Below are 19730 nucleotides of genomic sequence, written 5' to 3' on the forward strand. Positions count from 1 at the left end.
TATTTTTCCACATAATCGCTGTCCCGTTCAAAGCATGTGAGGAGCGGTGGTACAAGCTTCTTTATGCCTTCCTTGAAAAACTGTTCTGCCATCTCCTTCCCCCAATTTAGAATCTCGTTCTACAACTGCACGTCGGTTGAAAATTTGATTCCGCTCATGTGTGCTCTCACGAAGCTGTAAAGATGATAATCTGAAGGCACCGAGTCAGGGGAATCCGACGCGCGGTTCAAAAAATCCCAACCAAACGAGGCCAGAAGCGCCTTCGTGGCTAGGGCTGTGTGACGATGGTCGTTGCTGTGCAACAGGCACACTCTTATTGTCAACATTCTCGTCCTTTCGTTTTGAATGCTTACATTGAGCATCTCACAGTATCGTTGTGCGCTGATCGTCTCCAACCCCCCGCGACCCAGAAATTCGACCAAAATTATGCCTTTTCCGTCCCGAAACAATAAGGCCATGATCTTTTTGCCGACGTTGTGGTTTTTAATTTTTGACAGATGGGATATTGGTGTGACGTCATTGTGACGACTGTCTTTTTTGTCTTAGGCATACAACAAACCACCCACGTTTCACCTCCAGTCACAGTAGAGCTCAGAAAACTTTCAGTTCAAGTTGATCAAGATACTTTTGGGAGCTACTGGTATGATGTCGTTTGTGCTGCTGTGTCAACTGTTTTCGGTCCCATCTTCCGCACAGTTTCAGATACGTGTCCCAACATTTCCGTGAGTGTCTAGTGTAAGATAATCAAAATATCCACGGGTATGCTGCCGGTCTATAGTGTCCAACGGGCACAATATTTCGGCGATCAAACATGTCGCCATCATCAGGTGAACTGACGGACTGAGCTCCTGTGAACGTGCCGGCACGGAGATCCGTACGCTATGGCTGCTCAGAGGGAACTGGGTTCGGTCGCGGCGGCGGCCGATTTAAATACCCTCCGCCCGCGGCGCGCTCCCTCCGCCGTCCGCGCCCAGCGCCACGGTTCCGACCCGGTGTTTCTTCAGAATTCTGAAGAAACACCGGGTCGGAACTGTGTTTTGTCCTCCAAATAAAACTCGTGCACTGGTGGGGAGCGCCAAAGATGACCTCGGTTTGAGGAAGGCCGGCGTGTACCAGATTCCGTGTCAATGTGGCAAGTCGTATATTGGTCAGACGATGCGTACCGTCGAGGATCGATGCCGTGAACACCAGAGGCACACTCGACTGATGTATCCGAGCAAGTCGGCGGTCGCTGAACATTGTTTGTCGGAAAATCACGCCATGGAGTATGACCGCACGAGGATTCTGGTACAGACGTCGAGATACTGGGACAGCGTTGTTAGAGAGGCCATCGAAATTCGCACCAATGACGACCTCATAAACCGGGACTGTGGCTATAATCTTAGCAAGGCTTGGGAACCAGCGATCGGGTTAATCAAGAGCAGACGTATAGTTGTGACGACCACGGCGGACAGAGCCATCACACCGACGTCATCTCAGACGCCGTCGCAATCTGTTCCACCGCGCGACCGTGGCGCTGGGCGCGGACGGCGGAGGGAGCGCGCCGCGGGCGGAGGGTATTTAAATCGGCCGCCGCCGCGACCGAACCCAGTTCCCTCTGAGCAGCCATAGCGTACGGATCTCCGTGCCGGCACGTTCACAGGAGCTCAGTCCGTCAGTTCACCTGATGATGGCGACATGTTTGATCGCCGAAATATTGTGCCCGTTGGACACTATAGACCGGCAGCATACCCGTGGATATTTTGATTATCAAATACGCCGGGAGAAACTCAAGAATAGTGTAAGATAGTTCTGGAGAGTTGTGGAAACATTGCCGAAATTTCATTCACTGTCAATCGGCGTTCTTCACGGACAGTTACCTCGATTTTTGAACAACTCATCAGTGTAAATGTAAGCTCTTTCTGTTCTCTGCACGTCATGAACATTTGTTGCGCCTCCACTAAACTCGCTACACTACTTAAACCCACTCGTTCTGTTCATAACGCCTTCACCGTAAACTGTTTGGATTAGAGAAAAAAAACCTGCAAATATTATTCCTTCCGTGATTAGGGAGTGGATCACAGCACATGAATCACACTTTGCGGACTTTATTACCGACATCTTTCAAGCACGTGACATTACAACATGAGTTTACGTGCAACCGTGTTCCTGCGATGCCCGTGCTCAGGGGATCCCCCTCTACCACTCACTGTTTTCAACACTTGAAGATCAAAAAAACCACAGCCCATTATGGTCACAGTACGCTTATATTTCTGAACGTGCCTCGTGTCACCTCGAAAAAATCAAGCTACGAGCATGAAACTTCATCCGCTACATATCCATCCACCCCCCCTTGTGGCACTTTTTTCCCAACGATGGATGATTTAGTGGATACTTTGTTCGTAGGAGTCTGTATCTTGGCTGTCCTTGGAATGTTCCATCGTCATTTCGGAAATATCTGACACGCAATGGTTTCTTCATCTGAAGAATGGGGATGAAGGCATTGGGACCCTGCCAGGGCAATGTTGGGAGAGAGGGATAGAGGAGGGCAAAACTGAGAACCCAAAGACGCAGTTCTGTGTCTGTTTTCTGTGCAGAATGAGCAGGGGCAACTTTCGTGGAGTCATCACGACCCACTTGGACAGCCTTCCGCGACACTTTGTCTTGACAGCCTTGCGTAACGGTCAGCCGATTTCGATAGTGTAGTATCCTCATGTGGCAAATTGCCCCTTACGAGCAAAGACTGTTAGCATCACACCACGGCAGTCCCCTGCCCTCTCAACCTCTCTCTCTCCCCCCTTTCCCCCCCCCCCCCCACCCCCGAAAAAGAAAACCAGTATCACCTTCTCCACTGTGATACATCCAGCATACATTCACGGCTATTAGGCGGCTAATGAAGCTATCTGGACTGGCTACAGATAGCTGCAATATCTTCGCTGTTCCCTCATTTCGACGGGCTTTTTGAAAGGGTGTCAGCATTCGCGGAACCTATCGGGTAGCTATCTTTGTTGTGTTAGCAAAAACGTGCAAGATTCTGAAAACTGATCCAAGACTGATTTTACTTTTTCCACTGTCGCCACAACTTTGGTACGCCGGTCATCGAAGACCGTGGCTTCTTGGTTCTTCACAGAGAGATGATATGCCACTTCGTTCATCACCACTCACATTCGTTTTCATGTTGAAAACGATAACACCGGCCGCTGTGTCATATAATAGGGTATTGTTGTATTCTAACGAAGATTATTCGATATTAATTTATATACTTTTAATATTTTTAGAACAATAAGCTTTTAGTGTTGTAAAAAGGACGACAAACAGCAGTGCTGTTAAGCGCCAAAATCGCACATTCATCCATACGAAGTCTGTGAATTTGTTCGACACGTCTGTGAATTTGTTCGAAACTGTCATTCCATCTGCCTACAGGCCCATCAGATCTCCTAACAAGGGAGCAGACTCAGGAACAGTCGCCATCGGATGACTTACAAATGGTATCCTTCGAAAATTTGTATTTCACCCCAGGAAAAGAAACACATTTGCCTATTTATAGTTAATGGACAAATTCATTCCACCAATTATGTTCGTAAACTACAAATATTTAATCACTGTGTAAGGTTGTAAAGGAATGTTAGAGTCCAAGGCAATGTGGGTTCAGAATGAGATTTTCACTCTGCAGCGGAGTGTGCGCTGATATGAAACTTCCTGGCAGATTAAAACTGTGTGCCACGAAGTTTCATATCAGCGCACACTCCGCTGCAGAGTGAAAATCTCATTCTGGAAACATCCCCCAGGCTGTGGCTAAGCCATGTCTCCGCAATATCCTTTCTTCCAGGAGTGCTGGTTCTGCAAGTTTCGCAGAAGAGCTTCTGTGAAGTTTGGAAGGTAGGAGACGAGGTATTGGCAGAATTGAAGTTGTGAGGACGGGTCGTGAGTCGTGCTTGGGTGGCTCGGTTGGCAGAGCACTTGCCCGCGAAAGGCAAAGCCCCGGGTTCGATTCTCGGTCCAGCATACAGTTGAAATGTGGGTTGTTAGAGATAGAGTATCAGCTCCATTGAATAAGGAGATTTACCACGGTCTTTGTGAAGGACCCATTCCGATATCGTCTCAACTGAATTAAGATAACAGAAAAAAGGTAATCTTGTTTGCTGGACGAACAGTTGACCTTCAATCCTTACAAATGCTAGTCATTTAACTACTTTGTCACAACATCCATTTCTACCACGAAACTTCCAGAAGCTAAGCACTAATGTTGCAGTTAGATACGAAGGAATACTTTGCAGTACTTGGCATATGCTCTTGTGTCTCTGGTCATTCCTACTCAACTTTCAGCAATAATAGTTACACAACAGTGTCCTGTCTATCGTTTATTATCTTTTGCAGTCTTTCCATCTTCCTTCCAAAGATTTTACTCTTGTACCTTTATAAGAGACAAAGAATACTGTTTCTCCGAAATGGCGGAATTAAGATCCTATCAGTTTCGGCAAAGTTAAAGTAACTGCTGGAAAACGTCGGTGGGAGCTCCGTTTTCTGGATGTCTGCGGAAATATGATGCAGACAGCTGTGCACTGCGGCTGTGATACTTCGCAGAAAATATCCAGCTTGGCCAAAGGCGCCAATGAAATTTCCGGAAGTTTCTTCTGTGGTGGCTTCGGCTTTTCTGCCAGTTTGTTAAGCACAAAAGGCAAAAGGACATCTCTCTTATTCAAATCTTCCTGATGATCTTCCTAAAACGTTTGCAGATTTTCTGACACCCTCTGTCGCACATGGCCCCATCTGTCACTTCGGTTGCTGTTGGTTGAGTAAAACGTGCTCTGCATTCAACAGCCACTTTCCGTCCCTAAGGCTTTGCAACCAGTCGTGAAAGTCTATATTGCTTACCAGTACATGTTACTCAGTCACACTCTGATATTATACTTCGTATCCTGTACGTTCTACTGGGAGGAGAAGAAAAATCTGTTTCAGCTCTTTAAGTTCCTTACATGTCCATCGATGCAAAATGTGTCAACGCATTGTTAACATACGCACGCAGTTAAATCTGATTCATCTAAAATCTTAGGCGCATCTCACAATTATTTTTTCCATCTATATTTACCGATCATCCAAACAGAAAACTGTTATAGCCGGTCTCTTTTTAACTTTCAGAGTTCCTCTCGACAGAGAGCACGATATTGCCTCCTCTGCATTTAGTAATAGCGTACTGTAAAACAAACGAATGAAGTAACTTATTCTTTAAGTCCTCGAGGCACAGAAACCTAAAATAAATATCAAAGAACTAAGACAGTTCCGTAAAACAATTGTAAAGGTGAAACGGAGGCAAAAGTGAGGGTTTTAATACGGCCCGGGAAGTGTAAGTATAATAGCCACTGAGGTACATCATTATGGAAGAAAATAATGCCAGTAGTAAGTCTTGCTTCTCCAACCCGTTTTTCTCTGCCTGAAAAGGATACCTCTTGATAAAAAAAAAAGAGCCAGAATGAAACGAGCGGCCTTTCGGACTGCAGCGGGCAGGAAAAAATAAACATTTCCGGGTAAGGAAAGCCGTGTGCGGAGAAGATGAAGTGTATTCACTTCAGACTTTCTACGAGCAGCACCCAATGTATTGAGTAGATTGTTTACCAAAATGTGAATGAAGTACAAGCTGTCCATTGAACAGCCTTTTAAACTTCGAGCTTTTTATTTTATTTTACTGTTCCTGCTTGGACCCGAAACGAATTCGGAGACACGCTGCTGCTATCGTAGAAGGTCAGCATGGTACGTGAAAAAGTGTAATGAAAATGTTCTTGCCAAACAATATTTAGTGATTTTAGAGAAGTTGTATTCCAAAATGACTGACTTGGGGACCTGGAGAATAAGATAGGAGAGTTTAGGGTTTTAGGGTGTGCACAGAGGCATACGGACAGTAATTTTTTCTTTGTTCAAAATGCCAATTGAATACGATATAAAAGCTAATATTGGTACGAAGTAACCTAGTCCAAGTACTATACTGTAGCTTGCGAATTCTATTCACTGATGAGCCAAAAGGTGATACAAAAACCAGCCCCGGCGGGCTCATCGGTACCGACCGACCGCCGGGTCATCCTCCGCCAGTGGCGTTGTTGGATGCGGTATGGCGGGGCGTGAGGTCAGCACACCGCTCTCCCTACAGGTCACTTTTCGTGACCTGGGGCCCGATTTACTCGGCCAAGTAGCTCCTCAATTGGCGTCAGAGGCTGAGTAAATCTGCAGTCTTCCCACCAAGAACAAATTCCCTACTAGTACCGGGAATCGAACCCGGGATCTGCACGTGGCCGTCAGCAGCGCTGACAAATATTTTTCTTCTTCATTTTGTTCGTTGTTATTCTCTTTAGCTGCACTGTACGGACGTCACAGGACACCCCTTCAAGTTCATTGTTGAATAGTTCAGTGTTTTTTATTACAGCCCTCTGACTGAACACGCTGAGGTACCGTACCGACATCACTCATCTACCGAGGCGGCCGAAAACTTGATAACGACTTGCTTAATTCTTGCTTAAATGCGTGATGCTCAATCGTTGGAACGCAACACAGCTGTGATTCTGCTTAGCAGTAAGTCCTTGGTAGTTTTGCGGAGGCATGTGACACAGGATCACATAGATCATGCAATTCCCGTAAATTATCGGTCTGCGGTCTATAGGCGGTAAGCTCACACTCGATAGCGTCCCAGACGTGTTCTCACTGATTCGAATCGTGCGAATTTAATGGTCGAGACATCAACGTGAGTTCGCTGTCATATTCCTCAGCGTACTGTACCACGATTTTCGTCTTGTGAAACGGACAGTTATCCTGCTGAAAGATGACGACCCTGTCGGGGGATACATGAAACACAAAGGGATCTCCCTAAGCCAATCATTTAAGTTTTTCAGGATAGCCACAAGTCACACTGAATAACTTTTAGTCTCCGGTTTCGCTATTTAAATTAACAAGAGCATCATCAGAAACTCTAGAGTTTACAGTAACGTAAATTCATTATACTGTCGGTGTCAGAGATTAAGTTGGTTGTTTAACTTAAATTTAAGAGCGAAGCCAGTCAGTAATACTGTGTGCGACCTTTGGCTGTCCTCAAAAACTTAATTTTAACAGTCGCGTGTTTCCCCTGGTGGCGATGTCAGCTCTCGCCCAACTATATTTACTGTTCAATTTGTCAACCTCTTGCACATTTACTGTCCCCAGCCTAAGAGAATTCCCCTTCGCCTATATTTCTCTGTTTCTCTCACTTTTCCATACTTTAAGAGTGATGGTGATGAGGACTTATTGTCAAATGAGATTTATAGTAACGCATTTTTAAGCAATTCGACTGAGTATTTCTGCTTGTTTTGCTGTTATTTCGTATGCCAGAATAACTTAACTGTCTTCAAAAGGTTAACTTTAAAGCAAATAAGTAACACAAGTGTAATCAGGAAGAAATTGTCTAATTCATGGGTCAGGAAATAGGCCTACACACATCGTTAAACAGAAAACAGAATTCTAGACACCGGTCAGCAGGACATTGTATGAGAAGCACGCTGTACCGTCAAAACACACTCATTATGTATTATTTCTTGTCAGTGATAGAGGGACGGAAATTTGCACGTGAAGCGTGAATTAATTGTTGATGTTTTCCTGCTTGCCATGTATATTGAACACGGTAATTATTGTGTGATGACAGACTTATAAGCAGAATCCAGTCTCGCAGTCCCGCACTGTGATTTAGTATACAAAATAATACGAGCTAACGAGATGCCAGACCATATTTGTGATTTCGCTGAAGACTAGTATACAGAAGTCGACACGTTGTCCTCAACGGAACAAAATCGACAGATGTAACTTCGGAAGTACCCCAAGGGAATGATACAGGGCCATCATTGTTTACAGTGTACCATTAACTGTCTAAATATTGCAACGCAGACGGTGAAGTTATCAGTAAAAAAGGGTGTATCACGAGACGACTGTAACAAAATGCAAAGATAAGGGATATTAGAGCTGGTACTGAAGCGTTCAGACAGTCGTTTTTCCCTCGCGCGATCCGCGAGTGGGACAGATGGGGGGAAATATGACTTATGCGCGAATTGTGCCCTCCGCCACACACTGCTTGGTGGCTACCGGGATATACATGTAGATGTAGATGTAGATCTGCAGAGAAGCAATGATTCCTGTACAGACTGGCAGTTGATCGTGAACGTAAATAAATGTTTCGAAGGGCGTACTACGCATAAATGGGAGATGGGATTCATTACTGTTCACCTCCAACTGAGAGTCCGACCAGCCACACAGAGTCTCCTACAGAGGGCGCACAGCGATGTCAGAGTTATTAATGCAGTCTACCGCGCTGCTCAAAAATGGCTCTGAGCACTATGGGACTCAACATCTGTGGTCATAAGTCCCCTAGAACTTAGAACGACTTAAACCTAACTAACCTAAGGACATCACACACATCCATGCCCGAGGCAGGATTCGAACCTGCGACCGTAGCGGTCACGCGGTTCCAGACTGTAGCGCCTTTAACCGCTCGGCCACACCGGCCGGCTACCGCGCTGCCAACATACAAACAGGCAACTTACATAACTTAAGTTTTCTACATTTAGAGCTGGCTGCAGTTCGTCATACAGCATCATCAGTAAACAATAGCAGGTTGCTGCCCGCTAAGTCTACCGGATCATACGCATATATAGAAAATAAACTGAAGAGCCAAAGAAACTGGTACACCTGCCCAATATCGTGTAAGACCCCTGCGAGCACGCAGAAGAGCCGCAATACGACGTGGCATGGACTCGACGTATGCATGAAGTAGTGCTGGAGGGAATTGACACCGTAATCTTGTTGGGCTGTCCATAAATCCGTAAGAGTACGAAGGGGTGGAGATCTCTTCTGAACAGCACGTTGAAAGGCGTCCCAGATATGCTGAATAATGTTGATGTCTGGGGAGTTTGGTGGCCAGCGAAAGTGCTTAAACTCAGAGGAATGTTCCTGGAGCCACTCTGTAGCAATTCTGTGGGCTATCGCATTGACCTGCTGGAACGGCCCAAGTCCGTCGAGAGGCAGATGGTCAGACAGGATGCTTACCTACGTGTCACCTGTCAGAGTCGTATCCAGACGTATCAGGGGTCCCATATTACTCCAACTGCACACGCCACACACCATTATAGAGACCACCAGCTTGAAAAGTCCTCTGCTGACATACACGGCCCACGGATTCATGAGGTTTGTTTCCATACCCGTATACGTCCATCCGCTCGATACAATTTGAAATGAGACTCGTCCGACGAGGCAACATGTTGCCAGTCATCAACAGTCCAATGTCGGTGTTCACCCCAGACGTGGCGTAAAGCTTTGGGTGGTGCAGTCACAAGGGTACACGAGTGGGCCTTCGGCTCCGAAAGCCCATTTAGATGATGTTTCGTTGAACGGCTCGCACGCTGACACTTGTTGATGGCCCAGCATTGAAATGTGCAGTAATTTGCGGAAGGGTTGCACTTCTGTCACGCTGAACGATTCTCTTCGTCGTCGTTGGTCCCGTTCTTGCAGTATCTTTTTCCTGCCACATCGATGTCAGAGATTTGATGTTTTACAGTATTCTTGATATTCACGGTACACTCGTGAAATGGTCGTACGGGAAAATCTCCACTTCATCGCTACTTCGGAGATACTATGTCCCATCTCTCGTGCACGGACTATAAAACCACGCTCAAACTCGCTTAAATCTTGATAACCTGCCATTGTAGCAGCAGTAACCGATCTAAAAGCTGCGCCAGAGGCTTATCTTCTATAGGCGTTGCCGACCGCAGTGCGTATTCTCTCTGTTTACGTATCGCGGCATTTGAATACGCACTCCTATACTAATTTCTTTGGCGCTTCAGAGTAATAGCGGTCCTATGATACTTCTTTTTGGCACTCCTGATGGTACCCTTGTCTCTGATGAACACTCGCTGTCCAGGACAGCATACTGCGTTCTGTTAACTTAAGAAGTATACTGGGTTGTATAGCTTAAGAAAACTTGGAGCCACTCGCATGTCTGGGAACCTGTTCCATACTCTCGTACCTTAGTTAACCGTCTGCATTAGGGTACCGCGTCAAATGTTTTTTGGAAATCTAGAAATATGGAATCTGTCTGTGGCCCTGCACCCATGGTTCGGAATATATCATGTGAGAAGAGAGGCAGTCTGAGTTTCGCAACAGCGATGCTTTCAAAAAAACCGTGTAGATTCGTGGAGATAAGCCTTTCGGTCTCACGAAAATGTATTAGATTCAAACTGAGATTATGTTCAAGGATTCTGCAGCACTCTCGAGTTTGGGATATTGGTCTGTAATTTTGCGGGTCAATTGTTCTACTCTTCGTATATATAAGAGTTACTTGCGTTTTTTTTTACTTTTTTCAGTCATTCGGACTTCGCGTTGGGTGAGAGATTCGCGATAAATGCAAGCTAAGTAAGGGGCCTCTGCCGTCGAGAACTCTTTGTAAAACCGAATTGTCTGCAGGAAGCCCAAAACACGTATTCCCTTGCTACAATGCGCTACTCTTGTTGCGCAGTGGTGTTAGTGTGGAACGACATGTGTAACTCACTTTTTAAAGTTATCTAGTACTTACTAATTGTGCTCTCCCAGAGCGGGCATTAACTGGTTTATCGTATTTTAAATGCATACGCTCCCGCCCGCTCTTCGCTTCGCTGTTGTTTTATGACCGCAGCTGCAGAACTGTACATGTCCGACCTTAGTTAGCGGAAAATTTTTTCTCGATTTCATGTACGCTACTACGCTCTAAGGGTATGATCAGGCAGCTTTTCTCCGCCATACAGAATATAGATTGAGGCGACAAAAGTCCGGAATAGTGATACTCACATATACAGGTGGCGGTAATATGGCGTACATAAGGCATAAGGCTGACGGATGACATCGAAAAAGTACAAAGAAGGGCAGCTTGTTTTGTATTATCGTGAAATAGGGGAGACAGTGTCACAGACATCATACGTGAATTGGAGTGGCAATCATTAAAACAAAGGCGTTTTTCGTTGCGACGGGATCTTCTCATGAAATTTCAATCAGCAGTTTTCTCCTCCGATTGCGAAAACATTCTGTTGGCACCCACCGACATACGGAGAAATGATCATAACGATAAAATAAGAGAAATCAGGGCTCGCACAGAAAAATTTAAATGCTCGTTTTTCCCGCGTGCCGTTCGAGAGTGGAACGGTAGAGAGACAGCTTGAAGGTGGCTCATTGAACCCTCTGTCAGGCACATTATTGTGAATAGCAGAGTAATCACGTAGATGTAGCAGTAGGCACTGTGCATGCTGATGGTGGCTCGATAATGGCATGCGTTGTGTTTACATGGAACGGACTGGGTCCTCTGGTCCAACTGCGCCGATCATTGACTGGAGATTCTTATTTTCGGTTACTGGGAGACCATTTGCAGCCATTCATAGACTTTATGTTCCCAAACAACAACTGAATTTTTATAGATGACAATGCACCATATCACTGTGCCACAGTTGTTCGTTATCGGTTTGAAGAACATCCTGGACAATTGGAGCGAATGATTTGGCCACCCAGATCGCCCGACGTGGATCCCAGCCAACATTTATGGAACGTAATCAAGAGATCAGTTCGTGCACGAAATCCTGTCCTGCAACGGCAACGATTCCGCCGTTATGGCCGGTTATAGAGTCAGTATTGCTCAGTACTTCTGCAGGGAAATTCCATCTACTTGTTGAGTCCATAGCGTGTAGAGCTACTGCAGTACGCCGGGGAAAAGGCGGTGCGACACGATAAGAGGAAGTATCGCATGACTTTTGTCACATCAGGGTACCGAACAAGGGGCGCATTGTTTAGCACACTGGACTCGCTTTCGGGAGAACAGCGGTTCAAACCCGATTTCCTGATTTAGGTTTTCCGTGATTACCCTGTATCGTTTCAGGTAAATGCCGGGATGGTTCGTTTGAAGTGGCACGGCCGACTTCCTTCCTCATCCTTCCCTAGCCCAATGGAACCGATGACCTCGCTGTTTGGTCCCCTCCCCCGAATCAACTAACCAACCAACCAACCTCAGGATCTTAGAAGAAGTGTGAAACATACAGATTCCACTCTTAAGTGACAGGAGTTACACCAAGTATTCACCGAAAACTGTGTGTTTCTGTCGTATCTGCTTTCCGCGTTGGTATGAAAAATGAGCAACGCGCAGAGACTTGGCTAGAGCGAGAGAATGTGGCGTATTTTGCCTTTCTTGGATGCACACACCCGCAGGTCTATGCTGCTGCACCTATTCGTCAGAGAAGTGCATCTTCTCTGTTGCAGCGCCAGACAAAGCGCATTCACACCTGTGCGGGAGTAATGAGCACGCGGCACGGCGGCCCTCCCCTCGCATCGCATGAGCGAGCCACAACGGCGGATGCCGCCTCCCCTCCACACGGCCGCGGCTGCTGTCCATTACCGCGACGAGCAGCGGGCTGTGTTCAGCGTCTGGCCGATGACTCCAAATAGGCGAGGCGCTGCCACTAAAAGCTTTCTGCGCCTGCCACGTGACCGTACCTGTTCCGTCTTTCCAGTTACACACAGATATTTGCAGACAGCTCGCATTTTCAAGAGTACCTGGCCCATCGCTATACGGTTAGCAGTTTTTTAGAAACTGCTCAACAAAATGTTCGGCCCTCTTGGCACAGTCAGATACAACGAAAGCCCAAAATACCTGGGAGTCACTCTGGACAGAACTTTAACATACAAAAAAAAAAAACCTTTCCAACTTGGCCAGGAAGACACAAACACGAGTGAACCTTGTGAGAAAGCTGGCAGGTAGTACATGGGGAGCAGCCACATCAGTCCTCCGAGGAGCATCCCTTGAACTGGTATACTCTCCAGCAGAATACTGTGCACCAGTTTGGCTCCGAAGCGCCCACGTAGTGAAAGTAGACGTCCAACTGAACTTAGTTATGAGAGTAATTAGTGGTACAGTCCGGTCTACGCCTACTTGCTGGCAACCAGTGCTTTCAAACATCTGTCCACCAGACCTCCGTCGAAACGCTGCTCTTTACAACCTCTGTCAGAAAGTTTCTGAAAACACGTCGATCCCTCTTCATGACGATTTGCTATCACTGCCCAGGAAACGCCTCAAATCTAGAAGACCAGCATATGAAATTGGAGTCCAAATCCTATCCACAGGATTTGACCAGGACGCAGAGTGGAAATGTGAGTGGCAAGCTACAAGAACCCGAAACCACGAACTTGTAGACAATCCAACAGCACCAGTTCCAGGCTTCTACCAACCAAGGGAGGTGTGGGTGCAGTTAAATGGATATCGGACTGAAGAGGGTAGGTGCAAATACAACATGCACAAGTGGGGCTTTTCAAGTGCCAGTGTGTGTGACTGTGGTGACACCCAAACGATGAGTCACATTGGGAATGAGTGTCCAATCAGACGCTTCCCAGGTGGCATTGAGAAGCTCCGTCAAGCATCCCACGAGGCACTCCGCTGGAACGAGTCCATCAGCATCCGAGTGTAGTCTGAGCCGTTTTGAAACTTGTGTACTGTATATAATTTCACATGTTCAATTTTATATATATTTCTTTGATTTGCTAAATGTGTATTACTGTAATTGATGCATACGATAATAATAACAAAATGTGCACATTTTCTCTCACTGCTAGTGTCGAGAAGCGTCTGAAGTGGCTCTTTATACGTCTGTCTTCCATGGAAAGTTGATCTACATTTTTCCTCAAAGAAAATAATAAAAAACCTTTACGTCACACCGGCACCAAAGTTATTAGAGAAGGAGAACTAGCGCAGTACGAAATGTTCGCAATTTCCTCGCATTTCGGCTCATGTTTACGATATTTTACTTTGATGTGTTGCGTGTATACATTTCAAGGATTCTTATACGGAATTGAAAGTGAGAGTAGACACCAGGGCAAACAGAGATTCGTCCCGCTTCTGTCCGCGTGCTCGGGTAGCCTAAGTTGTTAAGGTGACCGCTCGTGACAAGCAGGAAAACTGGGTTGGAGTCCCGGTTCGGCACATATTTCTGCTTGTTCTGAAATATTGTACAGCTGATGAGGAATCATAACAGACAATGCACAACAGTATTTAATGTCATAGCGAGGCTACGACGAGAGAAAATGGTGTCTCACCCTGTGCAGGAATCACATTAATACAGTACGAGCACAAGGGAGAGTGGATACCAGGACAAATGGAGGTTTGGGCCGCTCCTGGAAGCGCGCTCATATAGTCGAAGTTGTCAGGCGACAGCACGCGACAAGCAGGAAATCCCGGTTCGAGTCTCACTCCGGCACGAATTTTCATTTGTTCTCAAATATTTTACAGTTAATGCAAAAACATAAACGCAGTTCGCGAGTTCATTCTTAACTGAATGTGGCTATTGATCGTACAGCAAAACACGATTCCAATTTGGTTTCAAACTATTTACTGTGTACAGCTCCTTAAACCCTTCCAACACGATTATTTTGGAGTGAAAGGCAGTATTTCATAATTAATTTAATTTCTGTAGTAGTCAGAAGTCACAAAATGAAAGAAAAAGGTTCCCGTCGTTTTGTCTGCCAACGTGGGGATAGTGTTTCAGAAGACGGTTGCGCAAAAATTACAATCTGTGTAGAATACAGATACACATAGTGGATGGAACATCTGCCGAAGTTATACAACTGCTCAATATGTTGCTGTTCATTGACGCTAATTGTCTGGGAACGAACGACAGAAGCCAGCTTTGCAAATCTGTCCCTAGGGCTGCCTATCTGCAGGGTGGAATGGTCATTCCGATACGGAACGTACGATTTGGCTACATGTTCTGCCCCTTTCTCCCTCTTACTGCAACTACGCCAAGGTGTGTGTTATGAATCGAAATGTCGGGAGATGCGCTGTTCACTGATGTGTGTCACTTTTCTGTAAATCTTGAAGCAGTCATCATCAGAACGTTTTGTTGGACGCATGTCCCAATGCTAGTGGAAGAGTTAATTCACTGGCGAGAACGTTTCGTATTACCGCTGTGTTACTTGCCACTTCAGTGTCTCAAGCAACAATGGCGAACAGTGGAAAACAATAATTAATAGAGAGCTTCCGGAACTTCAGCAGAGCTATTACTTCCGTTTCCTGCACAGTATTTCGATTACCGGCCCAGCCGTCTTCTTCAGCGCTGCGAGTTTTGCTGTTGTGTGTACACGCTGCATGGACTCTAACCACACTGTGAGCTATTGTTAGTCTCACGCCGTCGTTTAAAGCCGAGTTTGATTCTAGACGCCCACTGCGCCCTTTGATGCTCTTTTGTACACATAAAAAACTCGCAGGCATTACTTTTCGGCAATCTCTCGTAATAAGTTATCAAAAACATTAATTGCCAGTAACTTCGAACGTTCTGTTTCTCCATGTTTTGTTGTTACTGTTGTAGTTGCAGCCTGAACTGTACATGTTTAATTTAATAAATTATTTATCTTCAAATTGCGATTGACTTTACTTATGATAGCATATCTTTGACTGACATGTTTACTGTGCTTTCATTATTAGCAAAGAAACCTGCTTCCGCCTGATCGATATGAAATACAATTGGAATAGTAGCGGACTCAGTACTGAACCCTGTGGCATGCTACAAGTGATTTATTCCTAATCAGAAGACGTTTCCTTATTCAAACTCAAGGGGCTGTCTAACACAGGTCATTGATCATTAGATACTATGGGGCATAGTTATTTCCTGTTTGTTCAATACCATAAAATTTAGCTGTTCCATGACGGACGAGTCCACAACCTCCGTGTAATTGTTAAATACGATAATTTATGCTTGTGTGTGTCAAATTAGACACATGACAGACTATTCCAGGCGGTGATATTTTGTCGTTTAATGATTTTATTGAATTCCAGGGTAAGGAATAAAGTTTAAGAAATGATTTAAGGAGACCACAAAAAACCTGTACTAGGATTTAATCAGCGCTCCACCCAGAAATGTATATACGAGTATGTCGAGATGCAATTGCTTTAAGTTATATTCTGTATTTTCTGCCTTCAATAGCTGTGGGATGAAGTGACTCAAAATCCTGTCAAACGAGGAATTATGCACATCAAACCGAATATAAGACTACCTTTGAGATATTTATTTCCTCCAGACTGAAACTTTCTCTCTGGAGCGGAGTTGTGCTAATATGAAACTCACTGACAGATTAAAAGGTGTGTGCCGGACCGAGACTCGTACTTGGGATCTTTGCCTTTTGTGGGTAAGCGCTCAAAGTCCCGAGTGCGAGTCTCGGTCCGACATACAGTTTTAAACTGCCAGGAAGTTTCATTCTATTTCTGACCAGTCTTGCCATCTTCATCGGCCCAAAACACAATTTCACGCGATATTCCAGTGTAAATGGTAGTTGCTCGCGTTTACTCTAAACAGGAAGCCAAATTCCGATGCTGGAATGCCCTGTTCCCAAACTACGTGGGTCACAGAAACGTCACTCAAGTCTAAGACTTTCCACATAAGCTCAGCGCTTCGGTATGTTTCTTTCACTTCAGCTTGTCCGGTTTTCTTATTAATCAAACTTTTCTGACAAAACGAAAGCTTCGTGCAAAAGTTGGCGCAATAAATCGACTTGTTGCGTGACGGGATTTTCTTGAGATACAGTTATTAGATATCGATCCATATGTGAACCGTCGCTGTAATGTATTACGCTCTCGGAAAAAAAGTTCACGATCGGGACATGAACGTAATGGCGTATTCTGGCGGAAATATTATTAACCTGCACACGTGTCGTCTACTCTTATAATAACACAACTCAAGGAAATTCAATTACATCAGTCACAACAGATTTCCTTTTTTTCCATTTTCCGAACTTCGGACAGTTAGCTGTAAGTGACTTTTCATCTTCTATCATGTGGGCTTCTTAAGTAACTCAGTCACAATGACACTTCATAGGTGCTAATCTCCTATGGGGTAAGAAACAATGACGCAAGACTTCATTCAATGTCATCGTTTTTAGGAGACTCCTGTAACTCAGTATGACAGAGTTACCTCCACCTCATCTACATCGTAGATGATACAACGAAAGAGTTATAGAAAGATGGGCATAATTTCCAGCTGCTGCTGCTCTGTAGAATCTACAGGAACAAGGATGCCGTAATGGAATGTAATTTTCCGTGTGTTGTTGTAATTGTTGTTGCTGTTGTGGCCTTCAGTCCGAAGACTGATTTGATGCAGCTCTTCATGCTACTCTATCCTGTGCAGTGTCCTCATCTTCGAGTAACTACTGCAACTTACTTACTTCTGAATCTGCTTACTGTATACATCTATTGGTAACCCTCATCGATTTTTACTGCCTACGCTTCCCTACAGTACTAAATTGGTGATCCTTTGATGTCTCAGAATGTGTCCTACCAACCGATACCTTCTTTTGGTCAAGTTGTGCCACAAAATTCTTGTCTACTCAATTCTGTTAACCACTTCCTCATTCGTTACATTATATATCCATGTAACCTTCAGCATCGTTCTGTAGCATCACATTTCAAAACCAACTATTCTCTCTTTGCCTAAACTGTTTCTGTTGTAAGTAGGCTGTTTAGGTTTTCATGTTGGTAACACCGCGTAGCGCTCTGTATGAAAATCACTGACTGTGCTGTGTGCAGTCTGTGGCTGGTTGGCATTGTTGAAATACTCGCTATTGTAGTGTTGGGCAGTTGGATGTGAACAACGCGTAGAGTTGCGCAGTTGGAGGTGAGCCGCCAGCAGTGGTGGATGTGGGGAGAGAGATGGCGGAGTTTTGAGAGCGGATGATCTGGACGTGTGTCCGTCAGAGACAGTAAATTTGTAAGGCTGGATGTCATGAACTGATACATATGACTTTTGAACACTATCAAGGTAAATACATTGTTTGTTCTCTATCAAAATCTTTCATTTGCTAACTATACCTATCAGTAGTTAGTGACTTAAGTAGCTAGAATCTTTTATTTAGCTGGCACTATTGGCGCTCGCTATACTGCAGTAGTTAGAGTAACGAAGATTTTTGTGAGGTAAGTGATAGGTTGTTATTAGTCAGGGCCATTCTTTTGTAGGGATTATTGAAAGTCAGATTGCGTTGCGCTAAAAATATTGTGTGTCAGTTTAGTGTTGATCAGGATAAGTAAAGAGGGAAATGTCTGAGTACGTTCAGTTCCGCTCAGCTGTTTGAAAATCAAATAACGTAAGGAGTATCCAAGCACAGTAATTCATAAATTTTTCTAAGGGGAGCTTTCACTATGAGATCTAAATCTGTATTCAATGTTAACAAATTTCTCTTCTTCAGAAATGTTCTTCTTGCCACTGCCAATCTATAGCTTATATCCTCTCTACTTAGGCCATCATCAGTAATTTTACTACCCAAATAACAAAACTCATCTGCTAGTTTAAGTGTTTCGTTTCCGCATCTGATTCCCTCAGCGTCACCTGATTTAATTCGACTACATTCCATATCCTCCTTTCAACGCACTGTCTATTCCGTTCAACTGCTCTTCCAAGTCCGTTCGCGATAAGCGGGAAATCCTAGTTGGAGTCTCAGTTCGGCACAAATTTTCGTATCTCACCAATAGGTAGTACGTTTTTACCTACCATGACTCAAGCAAAGTTATTCGCATTCAGCGAATTCATTTCGAAGTTAATTCTGATGGTTGTCTATGGCCAACAGTGTCTGTTCATGCAGACATACAAGTAAATACTCAGAAAATGTCCCAGAAACACATCCGAAATTTTGAACTTGGAGTTCGGGGGATCATCATGTATAACTTATATACATTAGGTAGTTATTATACGTTGATATGTAAGATGTGAATTCCAGTCGTAAATGGGCAGCTAAATTAAAAGAAATTTTGTGCGATATTTAGAATATCGCGCGTTAGAGGGACTGAAAGAGTTTAAATGGCAGCGTTAACCGAATAACTAGAATGCAACGTAGATAGTGATGGTCGGATTATTAGTAGTATCACTGCTGATAGCTCCCGTATAGTGCACGGAGGGCGGAACAGAAATAGCAAAAATTGGATCTATTTCGCTTTCCCTACAAAGCTATGAGCGCGTTTGAAATTACGTGCAGCGACAATGTAATATCGGTGATAGTGTTCGCGCCGCGCTTCGAAACTCGTTGCGCATACAATGAGATTTTCTTTTGCGTTGAAATTATGTTCCACGGGCAATGTTATTTGCGTTGCTGGCACAGGGGAAGCGATAGCACAATGGACGCGGGAGAGGCAGATCCGGAAAAGCCAGCAGCGGCAGTGAAAGAGGGGGGCGTTGAAAGTTGCCCCTGTCATTATCGATTGGGGCTAACAGAATTGTTGGCGGCTTCCGCAAGGTGCCAGTGAACACGTGCCCGGGTTTGTTTGTGTTTGCTCCGCTCACACTGCGGCACGCGGCAAGGCTGGGAACTAACACGCATCGAACAGTCATGGCGGTTGCGTCTGCACGTGTACTAGATGCAATAACGACTGATGCGCAGTTCCGCCCTCTATCCTGTTTAAAATTGCTTGGTAGTTGACATCTGTTATTCGACGATACAGCGTTCGTACATCGGCCGCTGGCTACCAAATGTTCAAATGTGTGTGAAATCTTATGGGACTCCTGAGGTCATCAGCCCCTACGCTGACTACCGCTCGCTTATACACTACTGGCCATTAAAATTGCTACACCAGGAAGAAATTCTGATGATAAACGGGTATTCATTGGACAAATATATTATACTACAACTGGCATGTGATTACATTTTCACGCAGTTTGGGTGCATAGATCCTGAGGAACCAGTACCCAGAACAACCACCTCTGGCC

At 44.9% G+C, this 19730-nt stretch overlaps 1 protein-coding gene across 1 annotated transcript in view; it reads left to right on the plus strand.

The window, feature by feature from the left end:
- The window catches only part of LOC126161386 (cyclin-dependent kinase 5 activator 2), a 333234-nt gene that overhangs the window by 70514 nt on the left and 242990 nt on the right, over positions 1–19730 (plus strand). The window lies entirely within an intron of this gene.

The sequence above is a fragment of the Schistocerca cancellata genome, chromosome 2 (assembly GCF_023864275.1).
Source record: "Schistocerca cancellata isolate TAMUIC-IGC-003103 chromosome 2, iqSchCanc2.1, whole genome shotgun sequence".
Lineage (NCBI taxonomy): Eukaryota > Metazoa > Arthropoda > Insecta > Orthoptera > Acrididae > Schistocerca > Schistocerca cancellata.